Source organism: Bidens hawaiensis, unplaced genomic scaffold, assembly GCF_021521415.1.
Source record: "Bidens hawaiensis isolate Kalapana, Puna unplaced genomic scaffold, B.hawaiensis_p1.1 tig00022888_1, whole genome shotgun sequence".
Taxonomy (NCBI): domain Eukaryota; kingdom Viridiplantae; phylum Streptophyta; class Magnoliopsida; order Asterales; family Asteraceae; genus Bidens; species Bidens hawaiensis.
Window position 1 is genome coordinate 242,765 of NW_027493577.1, and position 27,348 is coordinate 270,112.

Genomic DNA, 27,348 nt, shown 5'->3' on the forward strand with positions numbered 1-27,348 from the left:
AACCAACCATGACCAGAAATTTATAACTTGGCATTAATATCATAATAATTGACAGTTAACAAATTTGGTTTCTGAACACTCTTCAAAGTATTATCGGGCTAAAATTTTCAAATTTCCCCCAATCCCCACACTTGTGGTTTACATTGTCGTCAATGTTAAAATATTTAAACAATTAACGAACATTTGAGGGACGGGGTTAAAATTGACTTTTTAACTGTGAAGCAATTTTAAAAATTAGGGGCTCAAATGTGATGGTTCTACTAGAAAATATACCATTACACTTTTAACATTTAAACTAAGAAGAAAAAATAAATTATGAAACTGAAATCACCTGATATCAACGGGACTGGAAAAGGATCAGTCGGCTCGCAAACTCTCGTAAACACTCGTATACCCTTGTCTCAACCAATAACCAAACTGACAATCGAACCTGCAAAATCTCTAGACGTGTAGAAGCAAGCTTCTCACAAGTGTAAGACATAGTCCTTTTAAGAGTTATGAAATGATTTTCTATTAATTTTATTAAAACAATTACCGAGCCGAATTATGTCGTTTCATAATAAATTTTTGTTAGACAAGTTAAAACGTTAAAAGACCTAACTCACTTTCGTAGGAATCACGATTGCATTTAGCATATGCAACAAGCCCTTTAAACCTCCCGGTAGCCCGGGAGGACAAGTGGGGTCTCGTGAGGGTTTATAGTGAACTACACCCACAAAGTTCGGTTATAACAAAATATACAAATAAATCAAACACAGCAGCAATCAAAAGATATATAAACATATACACCTAACCGGTTGCCCATACAGTATTCCCAATAATATAATATTAATATAATACACACCGCGGGAATAAAAACAAAATAAAGTAAAAAGATAACCAAAAACTACTATGGTGATGGATCGTCAGTGGTCGCAAGCGGGTCCACAGGATGCTCCGCTATGATAATCAATGATGTTGGGAGCGGTACCTGCGAAGAACCAAATAACAAACAAAAATAATCATCATGGCGGGGAAGATGGGCCCGCGTCTCCACTCGATGTGCCCGAACCACCTCTAGAATTTGCTGATGCTGCTGAAAAATCATGGCTAGTGTGACTGGTTGCTGCGGCTGCTAATATTGAGGTGGTGGCTGTCGAAGCTCAAGCTGCGGCTGCTTTGCATCATGCGAGGGACCAAGATATGATGTCTGTGTGTCGGAATGCTCCTCTGCATGGCGATATCTGCTGTTGAACCCTCCGGCGGTGGTACCTGCGGGCCCTCTCAGACCGGGATGAGCCTCGATGGATCATCAAGGTCACAGATCCCGGCCCTCTAAGCATCAGCCAACCCAAAGGGATCTGTATCCTGTCCCCGTGTGAAGTACTCGACCGGATATCTATCAAATAAACCCAGGCTCTCTGCAATCCTTGTGATATACGGCCCCAATGCTAATTGGGACGCCGCCCCATGTAAACTCCGGCCTCTGCCGAAAGATGTACGGAGCAGGATCGCGTTGTTGGCCTCCCTGCCAGTGATGATAAACAGGAGGCACAACAGATCGAGGTTGCTACACTTATCGCGGCCCGAATGACGGCCAGCGATAATGAAAGCAACTATGCGGTGTAAGTATTGGTGGAAAGGGTCCCTGATAGCAGATGCCACAACATAACTCGAGTTAGCCCCGTCCGCGATCTGCCCCCAAAACTGAGCCAGATGAGGCTCAGTGAGCCAAAACTGTAAAAATGCTGGAGTCTGAACATTCTCTCGCGTGTAGAAGCTCGTCGCGACAGCGAAATCTGGGGCCCACATCTTATACACGTGTCGTCCAAGTGAGAACGAAACGGCATAGGGCTCGTCGAAATCGGTGGCCGTGAATGAGAATGTCGAGTAAAACTCGTGTGTGAGCTCGACGAATGGTATCAAGTCGCACTCGAGTACTGCCAGCCACCGATCTGAAATCAATCCCTGGAGCCTGTCCTCCGCCTCTAAAGTACCCAATAAACCTTAATCAAATGACCTCATACTCAAAAGCTTCATACCTCGAATGCGAGTAAACCGCGTGTACTCCTCGGTCGTGATAAGGAACCTGAGCACCTAGTGTTGCATACCGTGCGCATCGCCCATGATATCCACTGGCTCGATGCCAGGGGCAATCAGTACCTCCTCACCATCGTACCGTATGGTGCGGGGCTCAGTCCTCTGTCTCTTACGCTCAGTGGCGCGCGAAGACTCTAGTGCATCAGGCATATCTAAAAAATCAAACAATTAAGTTAGATATGTCAACTGTAGCTGTGGCGACGATCGTATAGCATTTTGGTCGTGGACGTCCCACATAATATAATAATATTAAAATAATAATAATAAAATAAAAATAAAAATAAATAAAGACGAAAAATTCGGGGACACCTTTTGTGTATTTCTCAAAACCAGATTATCCCGCCCGAATGGAGATTGAGTACGGGCGGGTAATCAATTTGCAAAATCAAAACAATGAAATTCAAACTAGCCATGTGTCCCCGCGACTCGACTAACAAACTTACAATCAAAACGACCCGACACAAAAAAAAACAGACACAAGTAACAAACTGACACAAACAAACTAAACTGACGACTGTCTCAATTAAAGTGCAAACAAACAAAAAACTGTCGGCAATAACGAAATATGTGAAAAATCGGGTTTTGAAAACAAAATATTAATAAAATATTAATACTGAAGTTCAAAAGAATCATTAAAACTCGAACCTCCACTATCATTAATTTAATAAAATAAAATAATGACATGAGAAAAACTATAAAAGTTACAAACTATACATCCCGGGTGAGATTTTAGGAGATTAGACGAGCCGCGACATCATCAAATCGTCAATAATGATGATATGGATCATAGATATGGTCTTGAAACGAACTATAATGGTGAAATCGCCTCTTGGAACTGCTGGAAATCGCCTCTCTTGATAAAATCCGAGTTAGGGTTTGTTTATGATGAAAATTACGATATAAACCCTAACAGCCCGTCTGACCACCCCATCGCGTATCGCGATGGGGTCTTCACTGGTCCATCGCTTATCGCAATGTACCAGAAAGTCAACAGTTATTTTAAATCCCATCGCGATGCGCGATGTGTCCTCAAGCAAGCCCATCGCATATCACGATGGGTCTTGTAACCAGCAAACTTTATTAATTTGTCTCGTTTCACGTGCTGGACGTCCCGGGTCTTAATTCCATGTCACCACAGGTCCAAAATGAGTACTTTAACGCATGTGACCTAAAATCCAATAATACACGTATGAAGTATCGAAGTTCCTAAAATAAACGATTAAAACTGAAGAATAAACGAACTAAAACATATACAAATTAACCAACCATCAATCCGCACCGGGATGAACGGAATACCGCGAATTGTGAGCTTCGTCGAGTATACAAGTACGAAGATCATCGCAATTGGGAACCCACAAACGATTGAGAAAGTACAAAAGACTATCGGGTTTTGTTTCGAGTTGAAGTTCGGCTCCACATGACATTTCGTCATACATGTTACCCTCTTCAATGGAGGTACGCTGAGCTTGAAAGATACGGATTTGAAGATCGGTTTGAACAACAACGCTTAAAAGCAGAACGGATTTAACACTAACCTTTCGACTTAGGGCGTCGGCGACAACATTCGCTATACCGGGATGGTAGCAAATCTCGCAATCGTAATTACTAAGTAATTCGGCCCATCGTCGTTGTCTCATATTGATATCTTTTTGGTCAAAAATATGTTGAAGACTATTATGGTTGGTAAACACAACACATTTTGTACCGTAAAGGTAATGTCTTCAGATTTTGAGAGCGAAAACGACGGCACCAAGTTCGAGATCATGATTCTTATAGTTCTTCTCGTTGACCTTAAGTTGCCTTGATGCGTAAGCGATGACTTGACCTCGTTGCATAAGAATACAGCCAAGACCTTAATGAGAAGGATCGCAAAATACAACAAAATTGTCGTTTCCATCGGGAAGGGTTAGAACGGGAGCATTGCAAAGCATGTCCTTGAGAGTATGAAAGGCTTCCTCTTTTTTGAACCCCAATCGAATGGTTTTCCTTTATGAGTGAGGAAGGTAAGAGGCAAAGAGATTTTGGAAAAATTCCGAATGAAGTGCCGATAATATCCGGCCAAACCGAGGAAAGATCGAATTTTTGTGGGAGTCGTTGGAGTTTTTCAATCCTTAACGGCCTCAATTTGAGTGAGATCAACATGAATACCTTTGTCGTTTACGATATGTCCAAAAAATTGAACTTCCTCTAGCCAAAATTCACATTTGGAGAATTTGGCGTAGAGTCGTTCGTTTCTAAGGAACTCGAGAATGGAACGCAAATAATTCTCATGTTCGGCTTTGGTCTTGGAAAAGATGAGAATGTCATCAATAAAGACAATAACGAATTTATCAAGGAATGGTTTGCAAACGCGGTTCATAAGATCCATAAACACCACGGGTGCATTTGTTAACCCGAAGGGCATGACCAAAAATTTGAAATGTCCATATCGAGTACGAAAAGCGGTTTTTGGAATGTTTTCTTCGCAAACACACAATTGATGATAGCCCAATCGAAGATCGATTTTTGAGAAGCAAGTTGCGCCTTGAAGTTGGTAAAAAATATCGTCGATTCGTGGCAAAGAATAATGATTTTTAATAGTGAGCTTGTTAAGTTCTCGATAATCGATGCACATGCGAAACGAACCATCTTTCTTTTTCACGAAGAGAACGGGAGCACTCCAAGAAGAAGAGCTTGGACGAATGAAACCTTTATCGGAAAGTTCTTCGAGTTTGTTAGAGAATCCTTGCATTTCCGACGGGGCTAAACGATAAGGAGCCTTGGCCACTGGCATTGCGCCGGGCACAAGATCGATTCGGAATTCGATCGGAAGAACGGGTGGAAGACCGAAGACATCATCGGGAAAGACGTCGAGGAAATCACGAACAATAGAAATATCTTGGATTTTCTTTTACTTTTTGTCTTTTGTCACCGCAAAAGCTAGAAACGGAGTATACTTTTGGCGTAAGTATTTTTGCAATTGGGAGCACGACATGAGATTAAGCCTTCTAGAAGTGGCTTTGCCGAAGACTTTAAGAATTTTACTGTTGACGAGTGGAATCCGAATGAATTTATCGAAACAAACGACTTCGGCACGGTGCAAAGATAGCCAATCCATGCCTACTATGACATCAAAACTTCCCATTTGCATCGAGATGAGATCGATGGAGAATTTATGATTAGTAAGAATGAGAGAACAATCGCGGACGACGGAATTGATGGTGATAGAATTTCCATTGGCGACTTCAACAGAAAACGGTCGGGAAAGCTTGGTTCGAGTCACGACAATTTTAGACTCAAATTTCAAAGAAATAAAACTTATATCGGCACCTGTATCAAATAATATAGAAGCCAAATAATGGTTCACTAAAATCATACCGTTCACAACATCATTTGCCACTTGAGCTTGATTAGCATTCATCATAAAAGCTCGCCCTTGATTACCATGGTTTCCTTGAGTTACTTGAGGGGGGGGGAGGTGGCAGTGCTTGAATTGCTTGTATGGGTTGGATGGCTTGTATGGGTTGGATGAGCGGTGCATTGTGTTGGGGAAATTGAGGTTGGTAGGTTTGGACTTGGTAAGCTTGGGATTGATAATATGGTATGGTCAAGATTTGGGCTTGGTTGGCAAAGGCTAGGCGAGGGCAATTATTACGGAAATGGTTAGGATCATCACAGTTGAAGCAAGCTCGGGGTGGTTGGGGTTGGTTTTGTGGGTATGGTGCATATCGGTTTTGGGAATTTGGGGGAGTGGTTCTTGGTTGGTTAGGTTGAGTTTGTTATGCGGATCGGCATGTGGTGTTGAGATGACCAAAACGGTTAGAAAGAGTGCATTGGCGAAAAGGCAAATGTGATGGATGGTGTCGTTGGCAATTGTTGCATAGTGGGAAAGTACCGGTGTAGGGTCTTCGGATTTGTGGAGGAGATTGGGTTTGTTTTTTTGGTTCTGGTTGGGTAACGGCAAAGTTTCGGTGATTGGTTTTAGGTTTCTTTTTGTTGTTGTGGTTGTTGTTGTGGCGGGAAGAGTTTGAGTAGTTAATGGCTTGTGGTGCGGGTTCAACTTTGGCTTGTGGTGCGGGTTCGGCCTTGGCTTGCTCACTAGGTTTCTTGAGGGTTAGGGTACCCGCCTTCACATGGTTTTCCAATAGCACACCGGCTAGAGTGATGGCGTCCTCAAGGTTCACGGGTTTGCTACTCACCACTGACTCCCGGATTTGCATAGGTAGACCTCCAATGTATTTATCAAGTTAACGTTCAGTCAGGGTAACCAAGTGAGGTACGAGGATGCTTAGCTCATGGAAACGGAGTGAATAGGCGGCGTTGTCACCACTTTCTTGCTTTAGGTTCCAAAATTCTTCCTCGAGCTTTTAGAGCTCGTGTTTAGGACATAATTATTTCATCATGAGTGCCTTCAGATCGGACAATGGAAGAGCCATAGCCGTTTCCAAACCTAGGAGATGCATAACACTACCCACCATATCAGAGTCGTTTTTCTAACCATGCTCGAAACGAAATTTGTCTATTTCGCATCGGGGCACTCGCTGTGTCGAAACACACTCTCAATAAATTCGAACCATTGCAAAAAAGTAGTCGCATAGTTCGTTCCAAGGAATTCGGTTGGGTTAACACTTGTAAATTGCTTAAACAAGTAGGATGTTGGTTTAGGTTCAACGGGTGCAACACAGGTTGAGGAGGTTGGGTAGCGCTGATTTGGGTTATAAGTTTGGGAATCACCGCGGCCATTTGCTTGACGAAGAAAGCAGCCATACGTCGGTTAGAGTTCTTGCGCGGGTTGCGGCTTACCGGAGGCATGCTAAAAATTATAAATAAATGGAATAAGTTTGGGGTAAAAAGAAATGAATATGAGGGTGCATAAAAATAAAATAAAAGTTTAAGTTTGATTTGTGAATCCTAGAGTTAGTGAGGAGGAGATGTTAGTGTTAAATAAAATATAAAACTTTGTATATAAATAACAATTCGTAACCAAAACGTAAATGATTTTGAGAGGTCGAAGCTTGAAAAGTTGAGGTTTTGAGATTTGTAGAGTCGAAAAGCCGTACATGAACCACCATGATTTGTTATTCCAACACTGAAATATTTTATAAAATGCCATGTTGGAGTCTAAGCATGTGCACGTATCACCGCGTCTTTTCCATGTTTTCGACTCAAATAACGATTGTAACAATAATAATAAATCGGAATACAACTTCATGTCAAAACACTAGTCCGTGAACCACCGTGGTTCTATTGTTTTAACACAGAAAATTAGGATGGCGATCGGAACGCTCGCATTCGACTACTTAAAGTATTGACATATACAACACGGCTCGTTGGCCTAGAAAACGACCACTACAATTCAACCATCCCAGGTAAGTAGATCACATTCGATTCTTGGAATCTTTTTATCAAATGGTCGTTTCATAGTGTCTCGTTTTCTATAATGGCTACAAACCCGATATAAATGCAGCCTTTAAGGGATTTTGAACAACGGGATCCAAGTTATTCTTGTAATCCATAAAACACAATGAAAATCTAACTTTTGCGTTTTAAGGTAAGGATGCCTTGGAATTTCTATGAAAGTGTGTGTATGTGAACATTTATAATATTGGTGAATTTAAACAAGTTTTTAAATAAACATGCGAAATGAACAATCAAAATAGAGTAAACATGTATAAGCGCACGCATAGGACCCTAGAGCATATTATACTAGGTCGTTATGTCTAACTACATATCCTATAGTCACGGCTTTGATACCAATCTGTCACACCCCAACCAAAGGCGGCGAAACATGCTCCAGATATGTAATTATAATAAAAAAAATAGTGTATAAAGCTTTCGATAAATAAAGTAAAAAACCTTATACAACAAACACCAAATAAATTGAGGTTTTTACCTAACGTCCGATTAGAGATTGAGCATGAGATGATAGTTTATATAGCATTTTGATATCTTATTTTCCATTAGTAAGATACTAATAATGTATTCATTTTTTAATACATACAAAAGGTGAATAAAATAATTTTTAGTGGTTCTTAATAATTAGTAGTAATTGAAGCTTACTATTGTATAATAGTATTATTCCTCCTAATCATTATACCTCCACATGGGGCGTCATAACCATAAAACTGCCTCAAAAAAGATTTTAATAATTCATACAAAAGTTAATGATAAAATTTAAGTAAACATAATAAATAAATTAAATATACAAATATGTTATTAAGTTTGGTACCAAATGTTGTGAAACAGAATCTCTTAATTTCTTAAAAATAAAAAAAGTCAACACATTTTCCCATTTATATAGAGAATAATTAAATATTTTAATTACAATTAATTCATAAACTGATGATTTTGCATAATTATGGTAAATTGAATGATATGTGGTTTTGGCAATTGAATGTGAATTTAATCCGGATATTCAAATGATTTTGAATTTTTGGATATTTAATGATATTAGAAAAGTTAGTCTCACCATTTTTATTATAGAAAGTAATTAATTTTGATAAATGACTATCATAAAGTAAATTAAAAAAACTATTAAATGATTTATCATAAAGTAAATTATCCCTTCTTTAGTAAACATCATTTTAATAAAGAAACATAGTATATACATAGGGTTAATTAATTGTATCATATCTCGTATAATAAACATCCTTTGAAGTTAGTTTATACATTTATTTTTAATTTGTTGACTCAATTAAAATTTTCAATTTCATATCCTGTCTCTAGTAAAAATTATTTTAATATATAGTTTTAATTAGTATACATTATTTTTTTATAAAGCTAAACAAAGTTATATTCTAGGCTTAATTATTTATGTTATTGTTAACTGGGTCTAATTTTAGATGTATGGAAATTGACAATTCATACCAGTTACCAAAATTCGTTTAATTGATATGATTAATTATATTAATGGTAATAAATATAAATTACTAACTTATTCTTGTACATTAATAATTTTATGCTCTAGCTTGAAATATGGTGTAGATTTAAACATATCAATTTTAATTATATTGTAATTAATCGTGTTTAAAACATTATATCACCTAACCTAACTAAAACACGTATTATAAGAATCTTTATAAAAGCGTAAATACATTAATTAATTAACAATAATAGTTTATTGGTTACCTTAATTAAAACACGGTAATTAAAAAATTATAATAAAGACATATTAAATTGATCAAATGTATTAAAGATTCTATAATGTACGTGAGCACCAAATTATTAACTATATAACCTATTTTTGTAAGTGGTCAAGAATTCGAATTTCAAAATTGTTCAAATAAATAATTTTTATTGTTCACTTAAGGAATTTAGTTGAAATTGACATTAAATTCACAATAACTTGAAATATTTAAAAGAAACTAATATTTTTTTATTTAATGCATGAATATTGAATAATTATGAAATGAGTTTATATTTATGGATGGTATTCAAAAAAATAAAACTGGTTGAAAAAATTAGTCAAATTAGAAATGAGAATTGTGTTTAAATATGTAAATTTTATTTAAACCTATTCAATATAAATGGTCAAATTGAGTCAAATCGTTAATTTATTCAAATTGTTGTTATTTAAACCTATTCAATATAATCAAATATGTAAATGTTATGTAAACCTATTCAATATAATTGGACTTTGACCAAAAACAATATAAGACTGATTATCTTACTATAGATGATTTAATGTATTATAAAATAATCAACTAAATTTCATTTCGGGATTATATAATAATCAATTAAATTACATAAATTGTGAAAAATAAATAAATACATGAATACTAACATAAATATAAATCAATATTAAACAAAAATAAAAGACATCTTATCAAACAATTCTCAATCCATGAAATTAGTTATACCAAGTTGGGAACAATAACCTGAAATGATAAAATTAAATATTAATATTAATATCACATAATGAATACATTACAAATTATGGAAGATTTGAATCATGTGAAAAAATATAAAATTGATGTTATAACTTACAACCGGAAAATTTGAATCGCTGGAAAAACGAAATAGTAAACATCTCCATTGAATCTTCGATTTTGATATATAACCTAAAAAGATTATAAGAAAAAATCATATAAATATTAATATAAATACAAACAAAAACGGAAAATTATCAGTTTAATCTTTGATTTTGATATAAAATCTAAAGATATTATAACAAAGTAATATAAAAATTAAAATAAATATAAAACCTTACCGGAAAACCGTAATAACTTCAACATATTAATTCAATCTTGGATTTTGATTTACAACCTAAAGAGATTATAAAAAAATTATGTAGCAATTAAAATAAATTTAAAACATTACCGGAAATCTTACCGGAAACAATAGAACCTTACCGGAAAACTTATAACAATATTGGCCATTACCGGAATATAGGAGACGGTTGAGGAATAAGCAGAGAGGGAGAGAGAGAGAGAGAGAGATTAAAATGGTTAGGGATTTGTTAGTGTAAGAATTACCATATGAACGTTAGGTATTTATACACGAATTTCCTATTGCAATTAGAAACAAAAAAATAGGGAAACTCAATTAACTTAAAATAAGGACGAAAATTAGGGAATTAGGATTAATTAATTTTTAAAAATTCAATTACTAAAATTTAATGTTCATAAATTAAATCTATACTATTTTTAAATCTAGACTATATTTAAATACGAAATTAAACTTATTAATGTAGAAATATAAATTACTAATTCAAAAATTGAGATTTTCTTTCTAGAGGTGAAAAAATAAAAAAAAACAAAAAAATTCATTTAGGAACAATAACACTTTTAAACCAAAAAAATAAAAATAAAAAAATGGACGATATAAAAACAACACAAAATAAAAACCTTAGACACAAAGCTAACGGTGTTTGCTAAAGAAAGTTTGAAGGTGTAAGAATTACCGTATGAAACTTAACTATTTATACTGATTGAATTATGGTTGAGTAAATTATAGAAGGAAGGTATACAGGGAATTGATTAGAAACAAATAATTAGTGAATTTCAAAAAATTTAAAAAAACTTAAAGTAAGAACGATAAGTAAGGAATTAGGATTAATGAATTTTCAAATTTTGAATTTACTAAAATGTAATGTTCCAAATTTAGATTATTATAAATATAATATTATTTAATTTAAATTTAAATGTTGACTAAATTTAAACAAACGGAAATAAACTTATTAATGTAAAAATATAAATTAGTAATTTATTTATTTGCAAAAATATAATTAATCATCAATTATAACACCGTATATGTAATTTATAAAATAACAATGTCTATAATATATAAAATTACAATAAATTTTTATATAATGAAGTACTGAATCATATGATTGAAAATTATAAAAATAATCAACATAATATAATTAATCAACATTTAATTATATATGTAATTCATATAAGGTGTGAAAAAAGAAATTAATAAAAAAGATTCAAATAAGGTGTGAAAAAAATTATTAATTATAATTATAAGTAGAAACATAATTAAAAAATATTCAAAATTCAAATTCAAAATTAAACATTAAATGAAAGATGAAAGAGAATACTTTAAGATAATTGATTAATTTTATTTTAATTTATTATTGATTTATTTATTTAAGATGGAAAATGAAGAAGCTATTGATATACATGGAAACTTAGTGAACAACCAACAGAAAGGGGGGATTTTGACATAAAGTTTATTGCTTTAATAGTATAGTTAGATTAGATGTTATCGTGACTTTAATTAAATTAAGAAAAAGAAGTGTGAAGAGATTCCCAATTCCAAAATTGGTAAGTTGATAATTGTTTTTAAAAAGAAAAGGTCCCAAAGACTGCATTCTTCTCCCTCAAGTCACAACCAACCCAATAAAAAACTTGATCCAACTTTGGCATAAAAGATCTCATTCATTTTACTTAACATAGCTTGTTTGTTTGTTTGTTTATCCATGAACGCCATCAAGATTCACCAATTGAAGTTCGGTTACACCCTCCTAACCCAAACCCGACCCGTTTTCACCAAACCCCCAATTCTTAATCGCATCTCTGCAATCCAGAAACCCTTGTCTGTATTTAATCCAAATTGGGCCACATGTTACAATAATAATATCAAACCCAGTTACGTTGCTAATTATTCAACTACTTTAGAACCCACCCGTTTAAATGAATCAAATTTCCAAAGTGTTTAAGTGGGCGGAGAAACTGTAGGGGTAAAATTGGAAGATGAAGAAAGTGGGTTAAGGAATGCAAAAGCTGAGAAATTGGAATCTGAGGCGGAGAAAGAGGCGTGGAGGTTGTTGAGGGAGGCGGTGGTGACCTACTGCGGTAACCCGGTCGGGACGTTGGCTGCGAATGATCCCGGAGATAAGGTGCCGTTGAATTATGATCAGGTTTTTATTAGGGATTTTGTGCCTTCTGCGTTGGCTTTTTTGCTCAAGGGACAAGGAGAGATTGTTAGAAACTTTTTGTTGCATACTTTGCAGTTGCAGGTAAAAATTCTATTTTTATTGCTTATTATTCATTCGAGATGGGATCTTCTTCATTAACTTCGTAAGTTGTCTTTTCAAGCTCGGGCTCGGTTTGTTTATTTTATATTAAATGAGAAAAGCCTTAAACGAGCCTAAGTTCGGCTCGAGCTCTTGTAGTACCTTAAATGAGCCATTGCTTGGCTCGAGCTCGCTGTGCAGTGTGAAATTGGTGCATAGAAATCCAAAAGAGGTCAAACTTAAAAAATACACAACGTTTATTAAGGCTGCATAAACGAGCTTTCCATACAAGGCTCGAGCTCGATAACTACACTAGCTTTATTTGAGGTTTGGGCTCGGCTCGTTTTGAGTTTTTTCTATCGAGTCTCGAGTAGGTCGTGAGTGGCTCGGCTCGTTTGCACAACTACAATTATTGGTATGAAAGTCTTATTTTGATTGGTTTTCTGTATGTTACTGATTCAAGATTGGATCTTGGTCACTAATTTACATACCCATTACATTTCTAAGGAATCTATTACTGTGAAGTTGTCAAAATCATAATCATTTACACTTCCATTAATGCCCCTTTGTTGTTTTTCAAGAGTTGGGAGAAAACGGTTGACTGCTACAGTCCCGGACAGGGGCTAATGCCTGCAAGTTTCAAAATAAGAACCGTGCCACTTGATGATACAAAAGTAGAAGAAGTTTTAGACCCTGATTTTGGGGAATCGGCTATAGGTCGCGTTGCACCTGTTGACTCGGGTAAAGTCTAATTTTATATTGCCATTATGGCTCTTGTAACTTTTGTTTATTTGCGTGTGTATTGACTATTGATCCTGAGTTATTTTATTTAAGGATTATGGTGGATTATCTTGTTGAGGGCTTATAGCAAGATCACGGGTGATTATGCAATGCAAGAACGAGTGGATGTGCAAACGGGCATTAAACTTATTTTAAATTTGTGCTTATCGGATGGGTTTGATATGTTCCCGTCTCTTTTAGTCACGGATGGCTCATGTATGATTGACAGAAGAATGGGTATCCATGGACACCCTTTGGAGATCCAAGTGAGTTCTTTTGACTTTTTTCTTTCAACTTTTGACTTTTAAATTTTGACCCTTTTTTTTTTACTTTTTCTCGCAGTCGTTATTTTATTCAGCTTTAAGATGTGCGCGTGAAATGCTTGCGCTAGATGAAAGCTCCAAGAATTTAGTGAGGGCAATTAACAATAGACTTAGTGCATTATCTTTTCATATTAGAGAATATTATTGGATAGATATGAAAAAAATTAACGAAATTTACCGATACAAAACTGAAGAGTATTCTACAGAAGCAACAAACAAGTTCAACATTTACCCGGAACAGATTCCTCATTGGTTAATGGATTGGATTCCCGAACAAGGAGGTTACATGATCAGGAATCTACAGCCTGCACATATGGATTTTAGATTTTTTACACTCGGTAACATTTGGTCAATTGTTTCTTCTTTGAGCACTCCAAGACAAAACAATTCAATATTGAATTTGATAGAATCCAAATGGGATGATCTTGTGGGCCATATGCCTCTCAAGATCGTCTACCCAGCTTTGGAATTAGAAGAGTGGCGCATAATCACCGGTAGTGACCCGAAAAACACGTGAGTTTCTTTTTATTTATGTTTGTTTTGTAAACAATTGTGTCTAAAGGGAGCAATTTTGACCCGTTAGTTGTAAATGGGTCAACTTTGGTTGTGTTTTATCCAAACGGGCCAAATAACTTAACGCGAAATATGTGAACCGGTTGAAAGTCGGTCAAAGCCTATTTGAAAAGTATAAAGCCTCTAATATTATATTGAAACTCTTATGTTATATTTTACAGACCGTGGTCCTATCACAATGGCGGTTCATGGCCAACGCTTCTATGGCAGGTAAGTTTTTACATTGTTTTTATTTTCTGAAAGTATTTCTTGATCAAAAGGTTGACTCTTTTCTGTTTCTATTGTAGTTTACATCTGCATCAAGATGGATAGAATAGAACTAGCAAGAAAGGCAGTCGATCTTGCTGAGAAGCGATTGCAAGCTGACCACTGGCCCGAATATTATGACACCAAAAGCGGGAAGTTTATAGGGAAACAATCTAGACTTTACCAAACATGGACAATTGCTGGATTTTTGACATCCAAATTGCTCTTGGAAAACCCTGAAAAAGCTTCTCTTTTGTTTTGGGAAGAAGACTATGAACTTCTTGAAATATGTGTTTGTGCTTTGAGCAAAACGGGCAGGAAGGTTTGTCGTCGTGGGGCCGCCAGATCACAGATTCTCGTGTGATGATGATACCAAAGGTTGCTGTGTACAGTTACAGTAAACACCATACAAAAGTTAAGTTAGAAATAGCAGTATTGTTTTTGGAGGGCATTTGGGATTATTATACGCGATATTGTTTTGTTGTTCGGTTAGCTGATTAATATGTATCACACGTTGTTTGGAACAGAAGTTAGTTTCTGATTGTATTTGGTGTTCTGTAAGTTCAGGATCTTAATAGTTAAAGCAAATAAAGTATATATATTAAGAATCCCATTTTAAGGGAAGTGCACTAAAGGTGCTACCAAAATAAATAAACAAACAACATTTAAATGAAATATAACATGGTTCATAGGATCTGATCAGAGAGCGGTGGGAGTCGCCGGAAAAAGTTGACCGGAAGTGACGGCATGTCGCCACGAAACCGGGGGTGGCGCATGTAGAAGACCCCCCACCCTAGCAGAAATGCCCTGAATGGCACAATGTAGAACACTAGTGATGCTAACAAACAAACCAACACAAATATCCCGGTTGCCCTAGGGTCTCTCCAGTTGCATAACGCCTCTAGTCTCTCGCCCTGAGCAGCCACGTCACCGAGCAGTGTCTGAGCCCGGCCTGCTAGGGCCCGTAGTCGGTCATACCTGATACGGATCTGGTCTGGTGATCTTAAACTTGGAAACCCGTCAAACTCTTCATCTAGCTCGTCGGGTCCCACAGAATCGACTTGGGAGAGCCTTGGGTCCATTGTGACTGGGGCCTGCATTCGGTAACGGTATCTCAGCGACACAATCAAGAAGGCATACAAGCAAATTGTGGGCAGGATTAGATGTGGGCATAAGACAATGGCCAGCAGCAGTATATGGACCAAGACAGTTGTCGGTGGCTGAGCCCAGGTGCAGATTGAGTCGAGCCATCTCGCCAATGTGGCTGCTTTTGACAAGCCGTTAACTATCCGAAACCAGTTCGACTTGCTTCTCCTCATGCTCCAAGTGTGAGTATCCGAGTCCAACATAAACTGAACCACTTCTTGACCCAATGCAGGTTCGGACCGAGCCAGTCTAGCGGTCACAATCTTCATAGCATTATGTCTAAGCATATCCTGTTGTATAGGACCCAAAGGACGCACATAATGCATCCGTGGAAGCATCGGGGTCGAGTAAGCTTGGAGTAGGCTGATCCAAGATGAACACGAGAACCTAACCGCAATCTCAATCTCACCCATTTTCTTGGCTCCATTCGGGAGCAACACGATTAGAGAATACGAACCCATGTAAACCCGGTTTGTGTCAAGTGTCGAGAGTCGAACCCTAAGCTTCCCGAGTCGTACATCTTTACCCGGCTTATTATCTCCCTCCCCTATTCGGTACCGCCCGTTATCAAACACACCAATAGTGAGCACCGTGCACGGGTCATATACATCCCATGTGTACTGCTCGTTCCACCGTGGATTGAACCGATCAAGTATGGTTCGGGTCCGAACCCATTTCGGCCCGTACTTGGCAACCACGTAGGAATCAGTCGTGCCACGCGTACCGTCCTTTGTTTTCACCGGTAGTAAATTAGTGCCCCCCCGAATGCCGACTTCAAGCACACCGATTGGTGGTTTTGACAGTTGCTTAGCGGTGGGGCGGACGTCGCTAGTCACGTGAGCCGCCTCGTCGAGCACGTGATACCCGCCTTCTAAACAAACTCCAACATGAATTCTACCCGCATACGGTCTACTCTCATCACCAACCAAATTATACCATCTTGACCCAAGCGTTGACCGATCGTCTGTGCGCTTATCTATGCTAGCTACCTGCACCTTCGTGTGCCCAATAGTTTGACCGTTGGATGCATCTTCGATAGTAATCACCAAATAAGGCTCAAACGGCTCGGCTGCAACGAAAACCAAATCTTCATTCCATGTAGGATTCGAAGAAGTACCGGACGACCCGACCATCGTCCGGTTCGTCTTAAACAGCTGCGGACCGAGCTGACCCTTAACAAACAACTCCGGGTTTTTCACTCTAGGCTCGGGTCCAAAACCAAGCTGCAAGTCCTGGGTTTGAATAACCGTTAGTCTCAAATACCACAGCTTCGGAGAAAGATAAACCTTGGCTCGGGTCTCGGGTATCAACCCACCCGAATCCGATTGCCATGCCTCTTGAAACGTCTCATCAGCTTGAGTACCTAACCAAACCGCAACCATAACATCAGTCATTGGAACATTTTCTGGTGCGCCTTCGAGAGTGTACCACTGTGGCGCTAACGGGCTATCTGGCGGCACTCGTTTAGGGACTTCGGGCAGCTCAAACGACACCGATCCTAAACAAGTTTCGGTAACTTCTTCTTTCCCATCTTCTAATACTTTCTTGTTCCGATCAAAAACAGAAACTTGTAAAGAAGTTGAATTCAAACCTTGTTTGTCAAATGCAAACATGTTACAATAATAATATCAAACCCAGTTACGTTGCTAATTATTCAACTACTTTAGAACCCACCCGTGTAAATGAATCAAATTTCCAAAGTGTTTAAGTGGGCGGAGAAACTGTAGGGGTAAAATTGGAAGATGAAGAAAGTGGGTTAAGGAATGCAAAAGCTGAGAAATTGGAATCTGAGGCGGAGAAAGAGGCGTGGAGGTTGTTGAGGGAGGCGGTGGTGACCTACTGCGGTAACCCGGTCGGGACGTTGGCTGCGAATGATCCCGGAGATAAGGTGCCGTTGAATTATGATCAGGTTTTTATTAGGGATTTTGTGCCTTCTGCGTTGGCATTTTTGCTCAAGGGACAAGGAGAGATTGTTAGAAACTTTTTGTTGCATACTTTGCAGTTGCAGGTAAAAATTCTATTTTTATTGCTTATTATTCATTCGAGATGGGATCTTCTTCATTAACTTCGTAAGTTGTCTTTTCAAGCTCGGGCTCGGTTTGTTTATTTTATATTAAATGAGAAAAGCCTTAAACGAGCCTAAGTTCGGCTCGAGCTCTTGTAGTACCTTAAATGAGCCATTGCTTGGCTCGAGCTCGCTGTGCAGTGTGAAATTGGTGCATAGAAATCCAAAAGAGGTCAAACTTAAAAAATACACAACGTTTATTAAGGCTGCATAAACGAGCTTTCCATACAAGGCTCGAGCTCGATAACTACACTACCTTTATTTGAGGTTTGGGCTCGGCTCGTTTTGAGTTTTTTCTATCGAGTCTCGAGTAGGTCGTGAGTGGCTCGGCTCGTTTGCACAACTACAATTATTGGTATGAAAGTCTTATTTTTATTGGTTTTCTGTATGTTACTGATTCAAGATTGGATCTTGGTCACTAATTTACATACCCATTACATTTCTAAGGAATCTATTACTGTGAAGTTGTCAAAATCATAATCATTTACACTTCCATTAATGCCCCTTTGTTGTTTTTCAAGAGTTGGGAGAAAACGGTTGACTGCTACAGTCCCGGACAGGGGCTAATGCCTGCAAGTTTCAAAATAAGAACCGTGCCACTTGATGATACAAAAGTAGAAGAAGTTTTAGACCCTGATTTTGGGGAATCGGCTATAGGTCGCGTTGCACCTGTTGACTCGGGTAAAGTCTAATTTTATATTGCCATTATGGCTCTTGTAACTTTTGTTTATTTGCGTGTGTATTGACTATTGATCCTGAGTTATTTTATTTAAGGATTATGGTGGATTATCTTGTTGAGGGCTTATAGCAAGATCACGGGTGATTATGCAATGCAAGAACGAGTGGATGTGCAAACGGGCATTAAACTTATTTTAAATTTGTGCTTATCGGATGGGTTTGATATGTTCCCGTCTCTTTTAGTCACGGATGGCTCATGTATGATTGACAGAAGAATGGGTATCCATGGACACCCTTTGGAGATCCAAGTGAGTTCTTTTGACTTTTTTCTTTCAACTTTTGACTTTTAAATTTTGACCCTTTTTTTTTTACTTTTTCTCGCAGTCGTTATTTTATTCAGCTTTAAGATGTGCGCGTGAAATGCTTGCGCTAGATGAAAGCTCCAAGAATTTAGTGAGGGCAATTAACAATAGACTTAGTGCATTATCTTTTCATATTAGAGAATATTATTGGATAGATATGAAAAAAATTAACGAAATTTACCGATACAAAACTGAAGAGTATTCTACAGAAGCAACAAACAAGTTCAACATTTACCCGGAACAGATTCCTCATTGGTTAATGGATTGGATTCCCGAACAAGGAGGTTACATGATCAGGAATCTACAGCCTGCACATATGGATTTTAGATTTTTTACACTCGGTAACATTTGGTCAATTGTTTCTTCTTTGAGCACTCCAAGACAAAACAATTCAATATTGAATTTGATAGAATCCAAATGGGATGATCTTGTGGGCCATATGCCTCTCAAGATCGTCTACCCAGCTTTGGAATTAGAAGAGTGGCGCATAATCACCGGTAGTGACCCGAAAAACACGTGAGTTTCTTTTTATTTATGTTTGTTTTGTAAACAATTGTGTCTAAAGGGAGCAATTTTGACCCGTTAGTTGTAAATGGGTCAACTTTGGTTGTGTTTTATCCAAACGGGCCAAATAACTTAACGCGAAATATGTGAACCGGTTGAAAGTCGGTCAAAGCCTATTTGAAAAGTATAAAGCCTCTAATATTATATTGAAACTCTTATGTTATATTTTACAGACCGTGGTCCTATCACAATGGCGGTTCATGGCCAACGCTTCTATGGCAGGTAAGTTTTTACATTGTTTTTATTTTCTGAAAGTATTTCTTGATCAAAAGGTTGACTCTTTTCTGTTTCTATTGTAGTTTACATCTGCATCAAGATGGATAGAATAGAACTAGCAAGAAAGGCAGTCGATCTTGCTGAGAAGCGATTGCAAGCTGACCACTGGCCCGAATATTATGACACCAAAAGCGGGAAGTTTATAGGGAAACAATCTAGACTTTACCAAACATGGACAATTGCTGGATTTTTGACATCCAAATTGCTCTTGGAAAACCCTGAAAAAGCTTCTCTTTTGTTTTGGGAAGAAGACTATGAACTTCTTGAAATATGTGTTTGTGCTTTGAGCAAAACGGGCAGGAAGGTTTGTCGTCGTGGGGCCGCCAGATCACAGATTCTCGTGTGATGATGATACCAAAGGTTGCTGTGTACAGTTACAGTAAACACCATACAAAAGTTAAGTTAGAAATAGCAGTATTGTTTTTGGAGGGCATTTGGGATTATTATACGCGATATTGTTTTGTTGTTCGGTTAGCTGATTAATATGTATCACACGTTGTTTGGAACAGAAGTTAGTTTCTGATTGTATTTGGTGTTCTGTAAGTTCAGGATCTTAATAGTTAAAGCAAATAAAGTATATATATTAAGAATCCCATTTTAAGGGAAGTGCACTAAAGGTGCTACCAAAATAAATAAACAAACAACATTTAAATGAAATATAACATGGTTCATAGGATCTGATCAGAGAGCGGTGGGAGTCGCCGGAAAAAGTTGACCGGAAGTGACGGCATGTCGCCACGAAACCGGGGGTGGCGCATGTAGAAGAACCCCCACCCTAGCAGAAATGCCCTGAATGGCACAATGTAGAACACTAGTGATGCTAACAAACAAACCAACACAAATATCCCGGTTGCCCTAGGGTCTCTCCAGTTGCATAACGCCTCTAGTCTCTCGCCCTGAGCAGCCACGTCACCGAGCAGTGTCTGAGCCCGGCCTGCTAGGGCCCGTAGTCGGTCATACCTGATACGGATCTGGTCTGGTGATCTTAAACTTGGAAACCCGTCAAACTCTTCATCTAGCTCGTCGGGTCCCACAGAATCGACTTGGGAGAGCCTTGGGTCCATTGTGACTGGGGCCTGCATTCGGTAACGGTATCTCAGCGACACAATCAAGAAGGCATACAAGCAAATTGTGGGCAGGATTAGATGTGGGCATAAGACAATGGCCAGCAGCAGTATATGGACCAAGACAGTTGTCGGTGGCTGAGCCCAGGTGCAGATTGAGTCGAGCCATCTCGCCAATGTGGCTGCTTTTGACAAGCCGTTAACTATCCGAAACCAGTTCGACTTGCTTCTCCTCATGCTCCAAGTGTGAGTATCCGAGTCCAACATAAACTGAACCACTTCTTGACCCAATGCAGGTTCGGACCGAGCCAGTCTAGCGGTCACAATCTTCATAGCATTATGTCTAAGCATATCCTGTTGTATAGGACCCAAAGGACGCACATAATGCATCCGTGGAAGCATCGGGGTCGAGTAAGCTTGGAGTAGGCTGATCCAAGATGAACACGAGAACCTAACCGCAATCTCAATCTCACCCATTTTCTTGGCTCCATTCGGGAGCAACACGATTAGAGAATACGAACCCATGTAAACCCGGTTTGTGTCAAGTGTCGAGAGTCGAACCCTAAGCTTCCCGAGTCGTACATCTTTACCCGGCTTATTATCTCCCTCCCCTATTCGGTACCGCCCGTTATCAAACACACCAATAGTGAGCACCGTGCACGGGTCATATACATCCCATGTGTACTGCTCGTTCCACCGTGGATTGAACCGATCAAGTATGGTTCGGGTCCGAACCCATTTCGGCCCGTACTTGGCAACCACGTAGGAATCAGTCGTGCCACGCGTACCGTCCTTTGTTTTCACCGGTAGTAAATTAGTGCCCCCCCGAATGCCGACTTCAAGCACCCCGATTGGTGGTTTTGACAGTTGCTTAGCGGTGGGGCGGACGTCGCTAGTCACGTGAGCCGCCTCGTCGAGCACGTGATACCCGCCTTCTAAACAAACTCCAACATGAATTCTACCCGCATACGGTCTACTCTCATCACCAACCAAATTAAACCATCTTGACCCAAGCATTGACCGATCGTCTGTGCGCTTATCTATGCTAGCTACCTGCACCTTCGTGTGCCCAATAGTTTGACCGTTGGATGCATCTTCGACAGTAATCACCAAATAAGGCTCAAACGGCTCGGCTGCAACGAAAACCAAATCTTCATTCCATGTAGGATTCGAAGAAGTACCGGACGACCCGACCATCGTCCGGTTCGTCTTAAACAGCTGCGGACCGAGCTGACCCTTAACAAACAACTCCGGGTTTTTCACTCTAGGCTCGGGTCCAAAACCAAGCTGCAAGTCCTGGGTTTGAATAACCGTTAGTCTCAAATACCACAGCTTCGGAGAAAGATAAACCTTGGCTCGGGTCTCGGGTATCAACCCACCCGAATCCGATTGCCATGCCTCTTGAAACGTCTCATCAGCTTGAGTACCTAACCAAACCGCAACCATAACATCAGTCATTGGAACATTTTCTGGTGCGCCTTCGAGAGTGTACCACTGTGGCGCTAACGGGCTATCTGGCGGCACTCGTTTAGGGACTTCGGGCAGCTCAAACGACACCGATCCTAAACAAGTTTCGGTAACTTCTTCTTTCCCATCTTCTAATACTTTCTTGTTCCGATCAAAAACAGAAACTTGTAAAGAAGTTGAATTCAAACCTTGTTTGTCAAATGCAAACATGTTACAATAATAATATCAAACCCAGTTACGTTGCTAATTATTCAACTACTTTAGAACCCACCCGTGTAAATGAATCAAATTTCCAAAGTGTTTAAGTGGGCGGAGAAACTGTAGGGGTAAAATTGGAAGATGAAGAAAGTGGGTTAAGGAATGCAAAAGCTGAGAAATTGGAATCTGAGGCGGAGAAAGAGGCGTGGAGGTTGTTGAGGGAGGCGGTGGTGACCTACTGCGGTAACCCGGTCGGGACGTTGGCTGCGAATGATCCCGGAGATAAGGTGCCGTTGAATTATGATCAGGTTTTTATTAGGGATTTTGTGCCTTCTGCGTTGGCTTTTTTGCTCAAGGGACAAGGAGAGATTGTTAGAAACTTTTTGTTGCATACTTTGCAGTTGCAGGTAAAAATTCTATTTTTATTGCTTATTATTCATTCGAGATGGGATCTTCTTCATTAACTTCGTAAGTTGTCTTTTCAAGCTCGGGCTCGGTTTGTTTATTTTATATTAAATGAGAAAAGCCTTAAACGAGCCTAAGTTCGGCTCGAGCTCTTGTAGTACCTTAAATGAGCCATTGCTTGGCTCGAGCTCGCTGTGCAGTGTGAAATTGGTGCATAGAAATCCAAAAGAGGTCAAACTTAAAAAATACACAACGTTTATTAAGGCTGCATAAACGAGCTTTCCATACAAGGCTCGAGCTCGATAACTACACTACCTTTATTTGAGGTTTGGGCTCGGCTCGTTTTGAGTTTTTTCTATCGAGTCTCGAGTAGGTCGTGAGTGGCTCGGCTCGTTTGCACAACTACAATTATTGGTATGAAAGTCTTATTTTTATTGGTTTTCTGTATGTTACTGATTCAAGATTGGATCTTGGTCACTAATTTACATACCCATTACATTTCTAAGGAATCTATTACTGTGAAGTTGTCAAAATCATAATCATTTACACTTCCATTAATGCCCCTTTGTTGTTTTTCAAGAGTTGGGAGAAAACGGTTGACTGCTACAGTCCCGGACAGGGGCTAATGCCTGCAAGTTTCAAAATAAGAACCGTGCCACTTGATGATACAAAAGTAGAAGAAGTTTTAGACCCTGATTTTGGGGAATCGGCTATAGGTCGCGTTGCACCTGTTGACTCGGGTAAAGTCTAATTTTATATTGCCATTATGGCTCTTGTAACTTTTGTTTATTTGCGTGTGTATTGACTATTGATCCTGAGTTATTTTATTTAAGGATTATGGTGGATTATCTTGTTGAGGGCTTATAGCAAGATCACGGGTGATTATGCAATGCAAGAACGAGTGGATGTGCAAATGGGCATTAAACTTATTTTAAATTTGTGCTTATCGGATGGGTTTGATATGTTCCCGTCTCTTTTAGTCACGGATGGCTCATGTATGATTGACAGAAGAATGGGTATCCATGGACACCCTTTGGAGATCCAAGTGAGTTCTTTTGACTTTTTTCTTTCAACTTTTGACTTTTAAATTTTGACCCTTTTTTTTTTACTTTTTCTCGCAGTCGTTATTTTATTCAGCTTTAAGATGTGCGCGTGAAATGCTTGCGCTAGATGAAAGCTCCAAGAATTTAGTGAGGGCAATTAACAATAGACTTAGTGCATTATCTTTTCATATTAGAGAATATTATTGGATAGATATGAAAAAAATTAACGAAATTTACCGATACAAAACTGAAGAGTATTCTACAGAAGCAACAAACAAGTTCAACATTTACCCGGAACAGATTCCTCATTGGTTAATGGATTGGATTCCCGAACAAGGAGGTTACATGATCAGGAATCTACAGCCTGCACATATGGATTTTAGATTTTTTACACTCGGTAACATTTGGTCAATTGTTTCTTCTTTGAGCACTCCAAGACAAAACAATTCAATATTGAATTTGATAGAATCCAAATGGGATGATCTTGTGGGCCATATGCCTCTCAAGATCGTCTACCCAGCTTTGGAATTAGAAGAGTGGCGCATAATCACCGGTAGTGACCCGAAAAACACGTGAGTTTCTTTTTATTTATGTTTGTTTTGTAAACAATTGTGTCTAAAGGGAGCAATTTTGACCCGTTAGTTGTAAATGGGTCAACTTTGGTTGTGTTTTATCCAAACGGGCCAAATAACTTAACGCGAAATATGTGAACCGGTTGAAAGTCGGTCAAAGCCTATTTGAAAAGTATAAAGCCTCTAATATTATATTGAAACTCTTATGTTATATTTTACAGACCGTGGTCCTATCACAATGGCGGTTCATGGCCAACGCTTCTATGGCAGGTAAGTTTTTACATTGTTTTTATTTTCTGAAAGTATTTCTTGATCAAAAGGTTGACTCTTTTCTGTTTCTATTGTAGTTTACATCTGCATCAAGATGGATAGAATAGAACTAGCAAGAAAGGCAGTCGATCTTGCTGAGAAGCGATTGCAAGCTGACCACTGGCCCGAATATTATGACACCAAAAGCGGGAAGTTTATAGGGAAACAATCTAGACTTTACCAAACATGGACAATTGCTGGATTTTTGACATCCAAATTGCTCTTGGAAAACCCTGAAAAAGCTTCTCTTTTGTTTTGGGAAGAAGACTATGAACTTCTTGAAATATGTGTTTGTGCTTTGAGCAAAACGGGCAGGAAGGTTTGTCGTCGTGGGGCCGCCAGATCACAGATTCTCGTGTGATGATGATACCAAAGGTTGCTGTGTACAGTTACAGTAAACACCATACAAAAGTTAAGTTAGAAATAGCAGTATTGTTTTTGGAGGGCATTTGGGATTATTATACGCGATATTGTTTTGTTGTTCGGTTAGCTGATTAATATGTATCACACGTTGTTTGGAACAGAAGTTAGTTTCTGATTGTATTTGGTGTTCTGTAAGTTCAGGATCTTAATAGTTAAAGCAAATAAAGTATATATATTAAGAATCCCATTTTAAGGGAAGTGCACTAAAGGTGCTACCAAAATAAATAAACAAACAACATTTAAATGAAATATAACATGGTTCATAGGATCTGATCAGAGAGCGGTGGGAGTCGCCGGAAAAAGTTGACCGGAAGTGACGGCATGTCGCCACGAAACCGGGGGTGGCGCATGTAGAAGAACCCCCACCCTAGCAGAAATGCCCTGAATGGCACAATGTAGAACACTAGTGATGCTAACAAACAAACCAACACAAATATCCCGGTTGCCCTAGGGTCTCTCCAGTTGCATAACGCCTCTAGTCTCTCGCCCTGAGCAGCCACGTCACCGAGCAGTGTCTGAGCCCGGCCTGCTAGGGCCCGTAGTCGGTCATACCTGATACGGATCTGGTCTGGTGATCTTAAACTTGGAAACCCGTCAAACTCTTCATCTAGCTCGTCGGGTCCCACAGAATCGACTTGGGAGAGCCTTGGGTCCATTGTGACTGGGGCCTGCATTCGGTAACGGTATCTCAGCGACACAATCAAGAAGGCATACAAGCAAATTGTGGGCAGGATTAGATGTGGGCATAAGACAATGGCCAGCAGCAGTATATGGACCAAGACAGTTGTCGGTGGCTGAGCCCAGGTGCAGATTGAGTCGAGCCATCTCGCCAATGTGGCTGCTTTTGACAAGCCGTTAACTATCCGAAACCAGTTCGACTTGCTTCTCCTCATGCTCCAAGTGTGAGTATCCGAGTCCAACATAAACTGAACCACTTCTTGACCCAATGCAGGTTCGGACCGAGCCAGTCTAGCGGTCACAATCTTCATAGCATTATGTCTAAGCATATCCTGTTGTATAGGACCCAAAGGACGCACATAATGCATCCGTGGAAGCATCGGGGTCGAGTAAGCTTGGAGTAGGCTGATCCAAGATGAACACGAGAACCTAACCGCAATCTCAATCTCACCCATTTTCTTGGCTCCATTCGGGAGCAACACGATTAGAGAATACGAACCCATGTAAACCCGGTTTGTGTCAAGTGTCGAGAGTCGAACCCTAAGCTTCCCGAGTCGTACATCTTTACCCGGCTTATTATCTCCCTCCCCTATTCGGTACCGCCCGTTATCAAACACACCAATAGTGAGCACCGTGCACGGGTCATATACATCCCATGTGTACTGCTCGTTCCACCGTGGATTGAACCGATCAAGTATGGTTCGGGTCCGAACCCATTTCGGCCCGTACTTGGCAACCACGTAGGAATCAGTCGTGCCACGCGTACCGTCCTTTGTTTTCACCGGTAGTAAATTAGTGCCCCCCCGAATGCCGACTTCAAGCACACCGATTGGTGGTTTTGACAGTTGCTTAGCGGTGGGGCGGACGTCGCTAGTCACGTGAGCCGCCTCGTCGAGCACGTGATACCCGCCTTCTAAACAAACTCCAACATGAATTCTACCCGCATACGGTCTACTCTCATCACCAACCAAATTATACCATCTTGACCCAAGCGTTGACCGATCGTCTGTGCGCTTATCTATGCTAGCTACCTGCACCTTCGTGTGCCCAATAGTTTGACCGTTGGATGCATCTTCGATAGTAATCACCAAATAAGGCTCAAACGGCTCGGCTGCAACGAAAACCAAATCTTCATTCCATGTAGGATTCGAAGAAGTACCGGACGACCCGACCATCGTCCGGTTCGTCTTAAACAGCTGCGGACCGAGCTGACCCTTAACAAACAACTCCGGGTTTTTCACTCTAGGCTCGGGTCCAAAACCAAGCTGCAAGTCCTGGGTTTGAATAACCGTTAGTCTCAAATACCACAGCTTCGGAGAAAGATAAACCTTGGCTCGGGTCTCGGGTATCAACCCACCCGAATCCGATTGCCATGCCTCTTGAAACGTCTCATCAGCTTGAGTACCTAACCAAACCGCAACCATAACATCAGTCATTGGAACATTTTCTGGTGCGCCTTCGAGAGTGTACCACTGTGGCGCTAACGGGCTATCTGGCGGCACTCGTTTAGGGACTTCGGGCAGCTCAAACGACACCGATCCTAAACAAGTTTCGGTAACTTCTTCTTTCCCATCTTCTAATACTTTCTTGTTCCGATCAAAAACAGAAACTTGTAAAGAAGTTGAATTCAAACCTTGTTTGTCAAATGCAAACATG

At 39.4% G+C, this 27,348-nt stretch overlaps 6 pseudogenes; 3 read left to right on the top strand and 3 right to left on the bottom strand.

Annotated features, from left to right (window-relative positions):
* The first annotated feature begins 11,873 nt into the window (after positions 1-11,873).
* LOC143566427 (alkaline/neutral invertase A, mitochondrial-like) lies at positions 11,874-15,033 on the top strand (annotated as a pseudogene).
* An 11-nt stretch (positions 15,034-15,044) lies between these two features.
* Positions 15,045-17,201, bottom strand: LOC143566426 (multiple C2 domain and transmembrane region protein 14 pseudogene; annotated as a pseudogene).
* Positions 17,202-17,203: 2 nt separating this feature from the next.
* On the top strand, positions 17,204-20,230 carry LOC143566434 (alkaline/neutral invertase A, mitochondrial-like; annotated as a pseudogene).
* LOC143566428 (multiple C2 domain and transmembrane region protein 14 pseudogene) lies at positions 20,149-22,274 on the bottom strand (annotated as a pseudogene).
* A 2-nt stretch (positions 22,275-22,276) lies between these two features.
* LOC143566435 (alkaline/neutral invertase A, mitochondrial-like) lies at positions 22,277-25,303 on the top strand (annotated as a pseudogene).
* Positions 25,222-27,347, bottom strand: LOC143566430 (multiple C2 domain and transmembrane region protein 14 pseudogene; annotated as a pseudogene).
* Position 27,348: the final 1 nt, after the last annotated feature.